Source organism: Acomys minous (assembly GCF_964271855.1).
Source record: "Acomys minous genome assembly, chromosome: 2".
Classification (NCBI taxonomy): domain Eukaryota; kingdom Metazoa; phylum Chordata; class Mammalia; order Rodentia; family Muridae; genus Acomys; species Acomys minous.
In genome coordinates, this window is record NC_140484.1 from 135,731,391 (window position 1) to 135,744,877 (window position 13,487).

The window sequence follows — 13,487 nt, forward strand, 5'->3', positions numbered from 1 at the left end:
GTCAGGACCCTAGACCAAGATACTGAGAGAACATGTTGCTAAACTCCAGCCTCACTCAGGCCTGTTTTTCTCACTAGACACATTTTCTCTCCATCTCCTCCTTTTTTCTCCTTTTCCTTCTTCTTCCTTTTTATTTGTGTTCATCTGTCTAGGAGCTCATGGCTTCCTTTTATTTTATTCTAATAAATGAAAGTAGAATGAGCTGATATTTTTCTTCTTCAGGGACTTGGGCTGGTGACAGCTGGGTGAGGACTGTGGGGACAGATAAGAGCCAGAGATGCACAGTGCTGAGTCAAGGTTGGGGCCTCCCTGAGCTGGTGAGAGCCAAAGCGTTCAGATTCCTGACTCCTGTGTCCCATCACTGCTCCTTCATGAATTGATTATGGCATAGTGCTCTAGGATCTGGTGTGGGAAAGCCTGATAATTATGCTTTGTGTAATATATACATAAGTTTATACATATTGCTATAAATGTGAGGCTACAATCAAAATTATCAGTGATACCATGACTATATAACTAATGAGCCCAAAGAGCCAAACAATTAAATAAATTAGATTCTCAAACTTCAAGAAACTGAATTGTACAGCAGGTTACCAAGAAGAGACTTGATACTCTATGAGCATATACAGGGGGAGGTAATCCCCCTCTGGAACAGTCATAGGGGAGGGGAATAAGGGGAAAATGGGAGGGAAGGAAGAATGGGAGGATACAAGGGATGGGATAACCATTGAGATGTAACAAGAAAAAATTAATAAAGGGGAAAAAAAGAAAAAAAAAGAAACTGAATTGTGTTTTCTTTCTTAAAAAAGAAAACAAATGAACAAAGAGCTCACAAGATGGGCTTAAATTGTTATGCAGGAGCTAAAAAGACTTCAGGACCAGAGACTTTTAACTGTAGTCTCATAAAATTCTGATGTATAATTTTAAAAAGTTTGTACTTAAGGAACTGGCCCAGTAGGAAACTGTAGCAAGGAAAGGTTTCCTGTTGACTGCCCTAGAGATGTTTTGAACATCACATGGCTTCTGCAGGCCGTGGCTCTCCTTTCCCTGAGGGAAATGAATGAAAGCCGAAGCTGAGCTGTTGGCACAAGAACAGTCTCAATGACTGCAGAATGGCTGCCATGTATGCACACACCCTTGCTCACACTAATGCACACTAATTTATAAGTTGGATTATGTACTAGTATGAGGATTTTGAGGCTGATTAAGCAGTAACATTGTGTTGACCTCTATGCGTGCCTGTGGTCATCACAATCATGACCTCAGAAACACCTTGGAAGTTCTACTGGATGGGAAATTAAAGAAATTAGAAGCCATCTTTGGAATTTGCCTGCATATTAGACCTTTAGCCAAAATAACATCAAACAATATGCCTCACAGAGGAAATCAGTAGCTTAGAAGCCATGACTTTTTAGCTGGAAGAAGCTTACACTTTCTTTGAGGAGAGAAAACCTTGTGATGTCAGAATAATCAAAAGAAATACATCTGTTCAGTGAAGGCCTTTGGTCCAGAGGCTGTGGCCTCTACACTAACAAAGGAGGTCCAGGTGCTTCCTTTTCTTCCTCCAAATGTGCATTTGCACCCCAGGCATTCTCTCTCTTTGTGCTTCTCTGTCTCTCTCTGATCTCTGTCTGTCTGTCTCTGTCTGTCTGTCTGCCTGCCTGCCTGTCTCTCCCTCTCTTTCTCTCTCTCTCTCTCTCTCTCTCTCTCTCTCTCTCTCTCTCTCTCTCTCTCTCTCTCTCTCTCTCTCTCGCTCTCTCTCCCTCTCTCTCAGAGGGATGAGTGCCTCTTATGTTCAAATTAGTGTGAGAATGATAAAATTTCCCTCAACCACTATTTATAATACTGATTTTAACCTAAATTAAGGTTCTGCTCTAGAATGCATGGTACATGAGAACTTATGTAGGAACTACCTAGTATAGAGCCAATGACCCGACCTAATTTAATACCATTTGATTAACTATTGCATATTTTATGCAGAAAACTCATGTGTGTGTGTGTGTGTGTGTGTGTGTGTGTGTGTGTGTGTGCGCGCGCGCTTGTGTGTGGGTGCTAACAGTGTGTGATTCTGTTGCTTCTAGGTATGAAACTATATGAGCGTTGGATTCCAAAGAACGGACAGTGTTATGACATCTAGTAAGGATGATGAGAAATCATTTGTAATCAGGAATAAAATGCTCTAGGATATGTCACATAGTGTATCAGGTTTCCCTTTTCTCCATGATGCTGGTGGAGGAGGCAATGTTTTCTGCAGGTAACAAACTTCTGTGTTTCTTGCCACCTACCCTGTGGATCTCCTGCTGGAGACCCAGATAGCACTCATCACTCAAGGCTGAAAACATCTGGCCACACACGCCCTAAGCCTCAGCATGACTCAGCATGACTCAACACTGCCGTGCTCAAGCCAGATGCTGGCTCAGAGGCCAAACACACCCAAAGGGTATGGGACAGAGGACTGACTCAGCCTGGGCCCAGCCAACCTCCTCTGTGTTTGGACTATGGGAATGCAACAAGTGAGACCTAGAAATAGGCTATGAAGAAATGGGAACTGGAGTTTATAAATCATAGATGGGGGCTGGAGGAAGAAAAAGAGAGCCGTGAGTTTGTAGGAAGCCTAACAATCATTCAGGAAATGTTTGTGGAACTCCTTCAATGAGCTGATACTATTATCAATGCTAGAGGAATTAAGTGAGACTAACAGATGTCACTTGTGTGCCTGAAGTGCTGGTCAAACCTAACAGTTAGTTACACTGCAACATTACAATACATTCTGTACTTTACAGAGATTATAAGGCTGGAAGTGCATGTCTTTCTCAATGCAGAAGCCTTTTAGAATGTAAAGGATGAGTAAAACATGGTAATACACTGTAAAGAAGATAAACTGATCATAAATATAAACATATTGAGCAGGCCTGTGCTTCTCTCTCTCTCTCTCTCTCTCTCTCTCGTGTGTGTGTGTGTGTGTGTGTGTGTGTGTGTGTGTGTGTGTGTGTGTGTGTGTGTTCAGAACAAGGTATGGGAACTAAAGATTCACTGCCCCACTGACCAGGAACAAAAAAAGCAACTTCCTCACTTAGCACAAGCAGCTCTTCCTTTCTCTTATACAGCCAACTTTCCACAAGCCTATTCAGTTAAAGCAGGCCAGAGAAAGAAATAGGATGCCAGTGAAGGTCTGCAATGAATACAAGCCCCTTTCTAATCAGTGTTTTTGTTGAATACAGACTGGAGGAATGGCACCTTTCATCTCAGACCTTGAGAGGCAGAGGCAGACAGATCTCTTTAAGTACCAGCTGAGCCTGGTCTACACAGTGTGCTCCAGGCTACCATAGCTATATAGTGAAATCCTGACTCAAAAGGAAGGAAGGAAGGAAGGAAGGAAGGAAGGAGGGAGGGAAGGAAGGAAGGAAGGAAGGAGGGAAGGAAGGAAGGAAGGAGGGAAGGAAGGAGGGAAGGAAGGAAAGAAGGAAGGAAGGAGGGAAGGAAGGAAGGAAGGAAGGAAGGAGGGAAGGAAAGAAGGAAGGAAGGAAGGAGGGAAGGAAGGAAAGAAGGAAGGAAGGAAGGAAGGAAGGAGGGAAGGAAGGAAAGAAGGAAGGAAGGAAGGAAGGAGGGAAGGAAGGAAAGAAGGAAGGAAGGAAGGAAGGAGGGAAGGAAAGAAGGAAGGAAGGAAGGAAGGAGGGAAGGAAAGAAGGAAGGAAGGAAGGAAGGAGGGAAGGAAAGAAGGAAGGAGGGAAGGAAGGAAGGAGGGAAGGAAGGAAAGAAGGAAGGAAGGAAGGAAGGAAGGAGAGAAGGAAGGAAGGAAGGAAGGAGGGAAGGAAGGAAGGAAGGAAGGAAAAAGAAAGAAAGAAGGATGGAAGGGGAGGGGACTGGTTATCCTAGAAATATCACCTACTTCCTATGTAAATTTGAGAATTTGCTAGGCTTCTTCAAGTAGTAAAACATAGAATGGTGATACAGCTGAGAATGAAAGGACTGTAAGGTTTAAACTTGTAATTTACAGAACTAGGAACACAGAACATGCTTAGTAGATGTTAATTTATATCATCTCAAGTTATATGTAACTAGTAAGTTCACATGTTGCCTCAGGATAGTGTCTGGAAATATATTTGGGGTATTTCTTTTTAATTTTCAAAATTAAATCCATTTTTATTTAATAGATATCCATGTGCCTCCCCCCATCTCTTTTTATCAAATACAGATTCACATATGAATTTTAAATGTGTTCAATTCTACAAATTTATACTGAGTGTCAATTGTGCTCCAAAGCAACAGCCACAGGCCAGGGGTGAGGATAGAACGTCAGTGACTTTAAAACGACTCTCAAACCCAAGCTTAGTTCTAGGCCCTTCTAGTTGTGTGATCTTGAGGGATCTACTTCACCCACAGGCCTTCAGTGCCTCTTTTACAAAATGGAGAAAGTGGGAGTTAGGGTCTGAGCACTGGATGTCTCACACAAGCTGGATCTGAATACTTAGTCTACAGCTGGAGTTACTATTTCAGCTATCACTTGAATGTATAACTTAAGCAGAGTCACTTTGCTTTAAAACACTACTTGGTGTCCAAAATATAATTTTACGGGAGAAAACTGATTACAAATCATCATGTTAGAACTTCTGGTTAACCTTCTCTATCCAGACACTCCTACTTACCCATTTTCTTGACTCTATCCCTCTTAAGGTTCTCTTCTCCCTAGCCTGACTCTGAACAGCAGCCACTGTCCTAGACAGTGAAGCCTCCAAGCTTAGCCTTAGAGGAACAGTGCCGGCTGATGCTTGAGTAATAGCTGAGAGCACTGGCCTGGCTCAAATGAGGTCAGAACTTCTATAGGCCTGGTTCTGCGTACTTTCGCTCCCATTGAAGAGGAGAATAGCAATATGCAGCACAAAGTGATTTTTAAAGCTGTTAGTATATGGAGTAAGAGAGATATAAATAAGTAAGACACAAGGCTATTCTATTGTCAGATCATACACATATGGAGTCTAGTAATATTGTTGTCTCAAATTGAATACTCTGAATGCTGCCTCTCGTGGCTTAAGGTCTTTTTATCCGACCAGAGGTAAAATGTCACACGCACATTCACTAGGTGAATAGATTTATTTGCTTTGAGGGATAATGAGACTCTAAGTTAACATCAGTAATGGGAAGTCAGTGGTTAGAATGGAAAGTCATTGGTGGAACTTAATGCATGTTCAGTCTCCTTAAACAAGGTTGCCACTTGGCTGAGGCTCATAAGGCAACTTGAGCATCTATGGCCCCTGGTTTTCTAAAGAATGTACCTACAACTAATCATCTGTGAAAGTCCCTGTGACTCAAGAGACTATCTCTTTTTACTATAGACATTTTCAACACGTCATTAAATTTTCTTCCCAAATTTTCCAATAAGATACAGCCATGAAAAAAGGAGTGTGATATACAGATGTGTCTTGAGCTCTCTATTTCATATATTTAATTTTTAAGATAATATTTTCATGAATTTTTGAGAATTTCCCACAGTGTGTTTTGGTCATATTCACCCCCTCTTTCATCTCTCAGCCCCTTCCAGATCTACCTCTACCTCTCTACTCGTTTTGAATTTAATATCTTGTTCTTTATCTTATTTAATCTTTTAAATAACTCCCTGAGTCCAGTTCATTCTGCGCATGAGTGTAAGACCATCCACGGGAGGGTGGTAGAACTACTTGGGAGATACATCCTTCAAGAAAATGGACTCTTCCTTCCCGTGAAGCCTCCAACTGGCAATAGCTCCTCAGTTAAGGATGTAACCCTCTCCTCACTCCATGCTACAGAGCTGACTGGCTTGATCTTTGCCCTAAATGTAATTTTACTACTTCTTAAACATGAGACCAATTCTGTATGCTAACGAGATGCATTTGTTTGCTTCTTTTTACACTAAGGGTGATATCGTTCCTTAATATTTGATACTGTAAGACATACATCATTCTCAATAGTTTTCAGCTGATTATTTTGATTTTTATAGCCATCATGCTGAGAATGCTATTTCACAAAAAGGTGGGGTATGTATATGGCCACCTGACCCCAACTCTTCATGAAGTAAATCTCAAAAGAGGTGACCAGGGGGAAGGAGTTTGTGTTTCTACTTCCTTGAGCCCACAGTAGACCATTTCTTTTGTATTTTGTTGTTACAGGAGTGTTCTTCAGAAATGACCTTGTAGTATCACTTTGGGAAGCTCTGTAAGGTCAGGCCAATGACATCTCTTTAGTTTTTAATACCACACACTTAACAAGAAGTAATATACTATACACAGCACAGCAATCAGTACACTTAGGTATAATCACTAGTTCGTTCTCTATGTGGTCTTAGAAATTTATTCACACTATTATCTTTGTGTTCCTTCTTCATCAGTAAAGAAGACAAACAATTCATTTCTGAATGTTGCTGTGAGCATAAGTAAATTCACAATAATGATTTCAATTAGATTCTAGCAACTGAGTACTCAAAAGGTGCCACTCGTCAATGGGTCTAATTGCACATGTATCAGAGAATTTGAGTATCATAGCTGGCAATGGCAACTGACATATGGAGAGATTTCAACTGAGTACTAGCCTTTTAATTTTCCTTTAATCCGAATACATTGTATATTCAAATATCATTCATCTGGCTTCCAAGTCCTTATCATACTGTGTTCTTCTCCATTTATGCTCAGGTTCCTAAGACTTTTCTATGCCTAAGAATTGTCTACGTCTTTGCTTGATGAGAGCATCACTAATTAGGAAGGTGTTCTTGGATTGAAAATGGCTGTCAGCAGTCTTAAATTTGGCCTGTGGACAAAGGCAAAGTACCTTGTTAGATGGTCCTGGCACAACATGTTATGAGTTTGTTGTTGTTTGGTGGGTTTGTTTGTTTAACAATATCCAAACAACTACTAATATATAAAGCTTTAAGGCTTGCATTACAATTCGTAGAGTGGTTTATTATCTTCTCTAGCTTATATGCTGTTTGACCATACTGGTTCTGAGGAAGATGACCTTTCTGAGCTGAATTGTTGATCACTGATCCATAGACCATATATTTCACTTTGATCATCAAATAGCTACTGAGGATATACACAGCTCTGACCCTGACTTTTATAAATGATGAACCTAAAATCAGGAATAAGGGGGTTGTTTTCACATAGCTGAGAGAATGAGAATCTCATGTGGTAAAGACATAAAAATGCCACATGCCTTTTCTCCCCGCCCTTTCTCCTACTGCTCTCGTGTTCAGATCTATCTTTCCCAAGAGTCACAGACTCCACCCTGAGCTGAAAACCAGACCTTGTCATCTATCAGAGCCAGCAGGAGTGTGACCCTTCTTGATAGCTGACAGCCAGCTTCAGCACTGCCCAGTCTGGGCACTCTGATAGACACATCTTCCAAAACTGCCCTCTCAGCTCCTAGGGGGCCTAGGGTTTGCTGAGTCAAAGTTCTCAGTAGTCAGTGCCCTAGAAACATGTGCTCCCAAATTTGCAGCCACAGACCTCCCCTCTGTTCTCCTCTCCATCCTTACTCAGCAGCAGCCTTAATCTGAACTGAGTCTGGTATCTCTTCTGACAGTTTGACCATAGAAAAATGTCCTGCATCTTCTGAGTTCAATCTTGCCATACAAAAAGAAGAAATGTTAATGGCATCTATTCAAAGAGAGTTGAAGACTTAGCAAGGTCTAAGTTGTTGGCTGATATTCAGCGCAAAAGGCTTCAATGAATGATAATTGATCTTATCATCTCCTAATCTCTCTCCTCACAAACCTCATTTGTCTTCCATTCTTTTAGTTAGCTTTTGTTTCTGTCTGCTTAGAGGATCCTCCTTATAATGCTCTTCTGACTCTTTGCAGATACGAAAGTGAGGCTTAGCACAAGACAAATAAGGTCTTTCTTAATGAAGTGCTTCTTACATGGACCATCTCAACAATTTTGAAAAGGGAGGGGGAAGGGCAAGGCCAATGAAAAGGCTAATGGGAGTACCTAAACCCACTACCCCCTAGAAACTGAAAGCAAGTTAGAACTGGCTTCCAGGTGCCAGGAGGATTTTCTGTCACAGTCATTCCAACTACGAAGGCTCTGAGTTCATGGGGAAGTTGTTTCTGTACGGATGGCAATGACAGAAGCTGAGGGAGGAAGGAGGGTGCTCTGACAGTCCAGATCAGCGAGGAAACCATTGTAGAGGAAGGAAGCATGCTTAGTGTAGTGTAGCCAGTGCCTCCCTCCTTACACTCATATTTTGTGAGGCCTCTAAGTTTAGAGGAAGCTTTTAAAACCCCCAAATCTTACCTGTTAGGACCCTAACTGTAGAGAAAGAATTACAGTTATCACTTAATTCAGAGCTGTTTTGGCCTGTTTCTCTATGAGGTTCATTTAATAATTAGATTTAGTTCATCAAAAAGAGCAGAGACTTCTTCTGTGCCTTGCCCTGTGGCTAATTGGATATATGATCAAGAACAGAATTAAATTGAAGTAAATGGCATGGCATGGGGCTTTTCCTAGCTACATGAATATGGGAAATCATCAAAACCAGCCTTTGGATTTTTTTTTTTCACATGGGTAAAAACCTTCTATCATATGGATGAAGAAAAGCTCGTGAGTTTTCAACTTATCCCTTGCTTTTGCCAGATAATTTGGAAGCAATGATTTTATTCATGTTTCTAATATATGTATGGATCTTTAAACAATACATAACATTGTTCCAAAAGCTATAATGCATGTTTTGTCAGGGCCAGTAAGGTAGTTCTGTGGACACAGTCTTGTCACACATGATGACCTCAATTCAGTCCCCAGACCCCATGTTAAAAGCTGTAGTGCTTATCTGTCACCTCAGCCTTTCTGTGGTGAGGTGGAAGGCAAAGATAGGACAATTGCCCTCCAAATTTGCAGACCAAATACCTTGGAGTACACAGACCAGCAGGAACAAGAGGGACCCTATTTTGACAACCATGAAAGAGAGAGCTGACTCCAAAATCTTTCCTCTGTTCTTCACATGTGAGCAATGCTATGTATGCACTTGAACTTACACATACATCACACACACACTAATAATAAGAGTGCCAACAACTGATTCAGCTAATAGAACTTAAAAGTTAAGTTTCAGCATCCTGAATAGTAAGTAGTATGAAGTAAATAAATGTTCTGGAAAATAGAACTGGCAATTCCTTGGAAAATGAAAGAAGGGTAGTTGAGGAATGAATTCAGATTCTACCATTTGCATATGTGTAAGTGCATGAATATGCTAAGGAAAATTGAAACGCTTTTTTCTTAACTGTAATAGAATATTAATAGTATATACTTTCGATAATTAAAAAGTAGTCATGGGGTCATTTATCCAAAACATTTTTAGTATTACCACATAATAAGTTCAATAAATATTAATTTTATCATTACTGTGCCACTTAAAAACAAACTAGAATAGTGTGGACCAAAATATTCTTTTAGCTGTAATTAAAAATATTATATTAAAGTACAATACTAGCAGCCAGCATTCCTGGAGCATTTAACATATATAATGCAATACTGTAAAATCTGTATAATTGCTGCCAACAACTTGCACAATAGTTTTAACAAGCATGTTGAAACCCCACCGAACATAAGGAGTTGATTTGACACTATGTCCATTTAGGGGGTGGGGACAGGGGAAGAGTGGAAAGGGGCCAGAGTCAGAGAGAATGAAGAACTACGAAAAAATGTCTTCTGGACACAGCAGAGCAGCAGCACATATGAGCTCAGAGCAGCCATGATAGCATACAGGAAACCTGAGCAACTCCAAGAAAGCACATCCCAGCCTATAGAGGGCAGCTGGGCACACAAAGCTAGCCATGGGGTTATTAGCAATCATTCGCTGATGGGAAAAGAGGGGGTTCTCTAAGAATGTAGCCCCTGGGAAATCAACCGTGCTCAGGTGGAAGACCACATATCCAAGAATATTTTGGGCAACAGAATATGTTCTTAGGTTTTTTTTTCTTTTGCTTTTAATGAAGTTGGGAAAATATGAGAGGGGCTATTGATCTGAGATGAGTTGGGAGGATAAATATAATAAAAGAAAAGCATCGTATGAAACTTTTGAGGAACTAACAAAACAGAGTAAGAAAAAGTCTTCAGATGATTCATAGACTGGACGTAGGCCCCTTATACAGGTGTACCCAATGGGCAGCTCAGGCTTCCTGGGAGTCCCCTAGTAAAGTGAGCGAGGGGCTGTCTCCAACACAGACTCTTGTTGCCTGGCAGGGCTGCCTCAGCAGACATCAGGGGAAGGATGAACTCAGTACTGATGGGACTTGATGAGCTGGGGTGGTTTGGTGGGGGTCGGGAAGGGGGGCTCCTTCTCTAATGAACAGGAGAGGGAAGAGGGAGGGAGCCACCATTGGGATGTAAAGTGAATAAATAAATAAATTTTAAAAATATTCTGGATATTACTTTCTCACATACTCTGGTGCCTCACCTTTGACCATGTCCCCTGGAGGGGGAGACCTGGTGGCACTCAGAGGAAGGACAGCAGGTTACCAAGAAGAGACTTGATACCCTATGAACATATACAAGGGGAGGTAATCCCCCTCAGGAACAGTCATAGGGGAGGGGAATAAGGGGAAAATGGGAGGGAGGGAAGAATGGGAGGATACAAGGGATGGGATAACCATTGAGATGTAACAAGAATAAATTAATAAAGGAGAAAAAAATATTCTTAGAAGCCAAGCACGGTGGCATGTGCCTGTAATCCCATAAATCCCATGTGCCTGCCTCTGTGAGATCTCTGTGAGTTCAAGGCCAGCTTTGTCTACAAAGTGAGTCCAAGGCTACACAGAGAAATCCTGTCTCAAAAAATCAAAAACAAACAAGCAGACAAATCTTAGAACTCGATAATAAAATGACAAATAAACTGTCTGGAGAAAACCTCTATCACAAATTAAGGTCCTGAATCACACAGCTAGCAAGAGGTGCTGAGTCTTCAGCACCTCACACGGTGAGAGTTTTGCCCACCGTTCTGTATAAAACTGTGAAACAAGGGGATTGAGTCCCAGAATTGGACATGGAGATGTGAAGGGAGTTCTTTCCTTGAGGTTTATGGGAGTAGAAAGGAGAGGGGCATCTTCTCTCTTCCACCAAGTAAAGCGCCCACAGATCTAACTCTCAGTAGCCTGGTCGAACAAGAGAATTTCACTAAATTAGAAAAACTTCTAGTCAGGCTGCCAGAAGAGGGTCTCAAATTCAGTGACCTTCATAGTGTAGGAAATGAGGGAGTTTACACATTTATTATACATTATACAATGTAATACATATTGAAAAAAGTTCTATTACTAGTGCCCCTTATTTTAAGAAGAAACTACAGATCAGAAAAGGCTAGAGACTTTCTTAATACTATTAACTTTATTATGGGAATTCCTGAGCTCTTGTACTGCTGCTCTGTTCATTTACATGAAGTTCCTGCCTCTAAATCTGTTCATCATGAGAGAAGGTTTAGAAGGAATTACAAACAAACAAACAAACACACACACACACACACACACACACACACACACACACCCCAAAAAGCACAAAAAAAACCCTCAAAAAACAAACAAAGCAAAACAAAACAAAAACAAAAAAGCCAACAAAATAGTTTGAATGTTACAGTCTGGGCTGGACAGGCACCTAGTTATTTCTTTAAAAATAAACATACAACTTAAATATACAAAAAATAAAAAATAAAAAAAACCCTCCTGTTCATCAGTTCGAAGGCCAAGTCTCTGGAACCTAGTGTCTCCTGGTCTGGTAGATAGTGTTATCTGAGGCCTGACAGGATCTCACCCCATTGCTGTGGGTGGGAAGGCCGCAGCCTAGCAAAAGGGTGGGGAAAGCCATCTCATTCTGACATGGCTGCTGGATGTAGAAAGGACAAAGTGTTCATGACCTGTAAAGTCAAGACATGGATACTGTCAGCTATAAGACACTGCGTGATCTCTGTGCACTTGTATCTCTCCTCTTAAGTAAAAGTGATGAAAAGGTCTTGGCACTGAGTACACTTCTCTTCCAAACCTCATATTCCCTAAACACCAGGCATGGACAATATCCCCTCCCTCATTGCTTGTCTTTACATAATAGTCAGTGAAGCAGTCGAGGTCTCTTTCTTCCGTCTACCTTGATGGCTCAGTAGAACAAGTGCAATGTTGCGATTTTTTGCCTAAACTTGACAACAGACTTAGTTTCATAACAACTTAATTTAATTTGTGTCCATTCACAATACTTAATCGTTATGGCTCTGGTAAAAATGTATTCTAGTGAGTAAATACAACACAAATTAAGATGATAACAATAACAGCTTTGAGTGTATACTTTTTATCAAATACAGAAATATAGAACTGGAGAGATGGATGGCTCAGTGTTTAAGAGCACCTGTTGCTCTGGCAAAGGACTTGACTTGGGCTCAAAGTGCTAACGTGGTAATTCACAGCTGTCTGCAAGTCTAGTTCCAGTGTATCCAATGCCCTCTTCTGCCCTCCATGGGGACTAGACACCAATGGTATGCATACATACATGCAGGCAAAACACTTATTATACATATAAAATCAAATAAGAAAATTTAAAGCATACAAATATTACAAAATCCAATGGTTGTGAACAGCAATGAGATAATGTACATACAGTTATTTGACTGAAATATGGAATAAAATTTCTGAAAATGCATCGAAGCCTTTTATTTTATTTATTTTTATTTTATTTATTTTGGGGGGGTATTTCAAGTATTAGTACTGTCTTTACATCATTTTTCTGTCTCTCTCCTCTTTCCAATTTCTCTTGAATACTTCCCACTCCTCAAATTAATTACATGTTATTCTTTAATTATAATTTTATATATAATTTATAGTTACATATAATTGTGTATAATATATATATATATATATATATATATATATATATATATATATATATATAAGCTTATAAATACATTCTGCTGAGATCATTTAGAGTTGCTGAGATGTGTCTATGGCTTTCCATTTTAAATTGGCTAATCAATCAAGGAACTCATCCAATTCTCTTTCTCTCTCATCGGCCATCAATTGCCAATAGCTCTCCCTGAAGAAGTGGGTAATTTTAGTGGCAAATTCCTGGCACTACTGGGTGCCAAAACTGACTGGAAAAGGTACTGGACGTAGGTCAATTTTTAATTTTTTTAACCAAAAAATAAACAGACCTTCTGTCTTCCTATCAGTGACAAACACTTGGTCCTTCTATCTGCTGGAACTGAGCATGTGTTACTAATAAGAGGTTGCAGATGATGTTTATCTGTGGCAAGGTATACGTTCTCGGAAAAACAAGTATCTCAGTGCCCTGTCAGCATGACGATGACCTTACATTTAAAAAAAAAAAAACCAAGTGTAGCTTTTGTCTGATCCCCAAAAGGAGATGAGTTTCCAGGTTAGAGAAGACTGGAGAAGTTTTTATTTCTGCCTTTGAAAGCTGACAAACTTCTCTTCCTTGTTGGCTAAATTCAAAATTCTTGTTTATTCTCAGGTTCTGTTGTATTTGGAT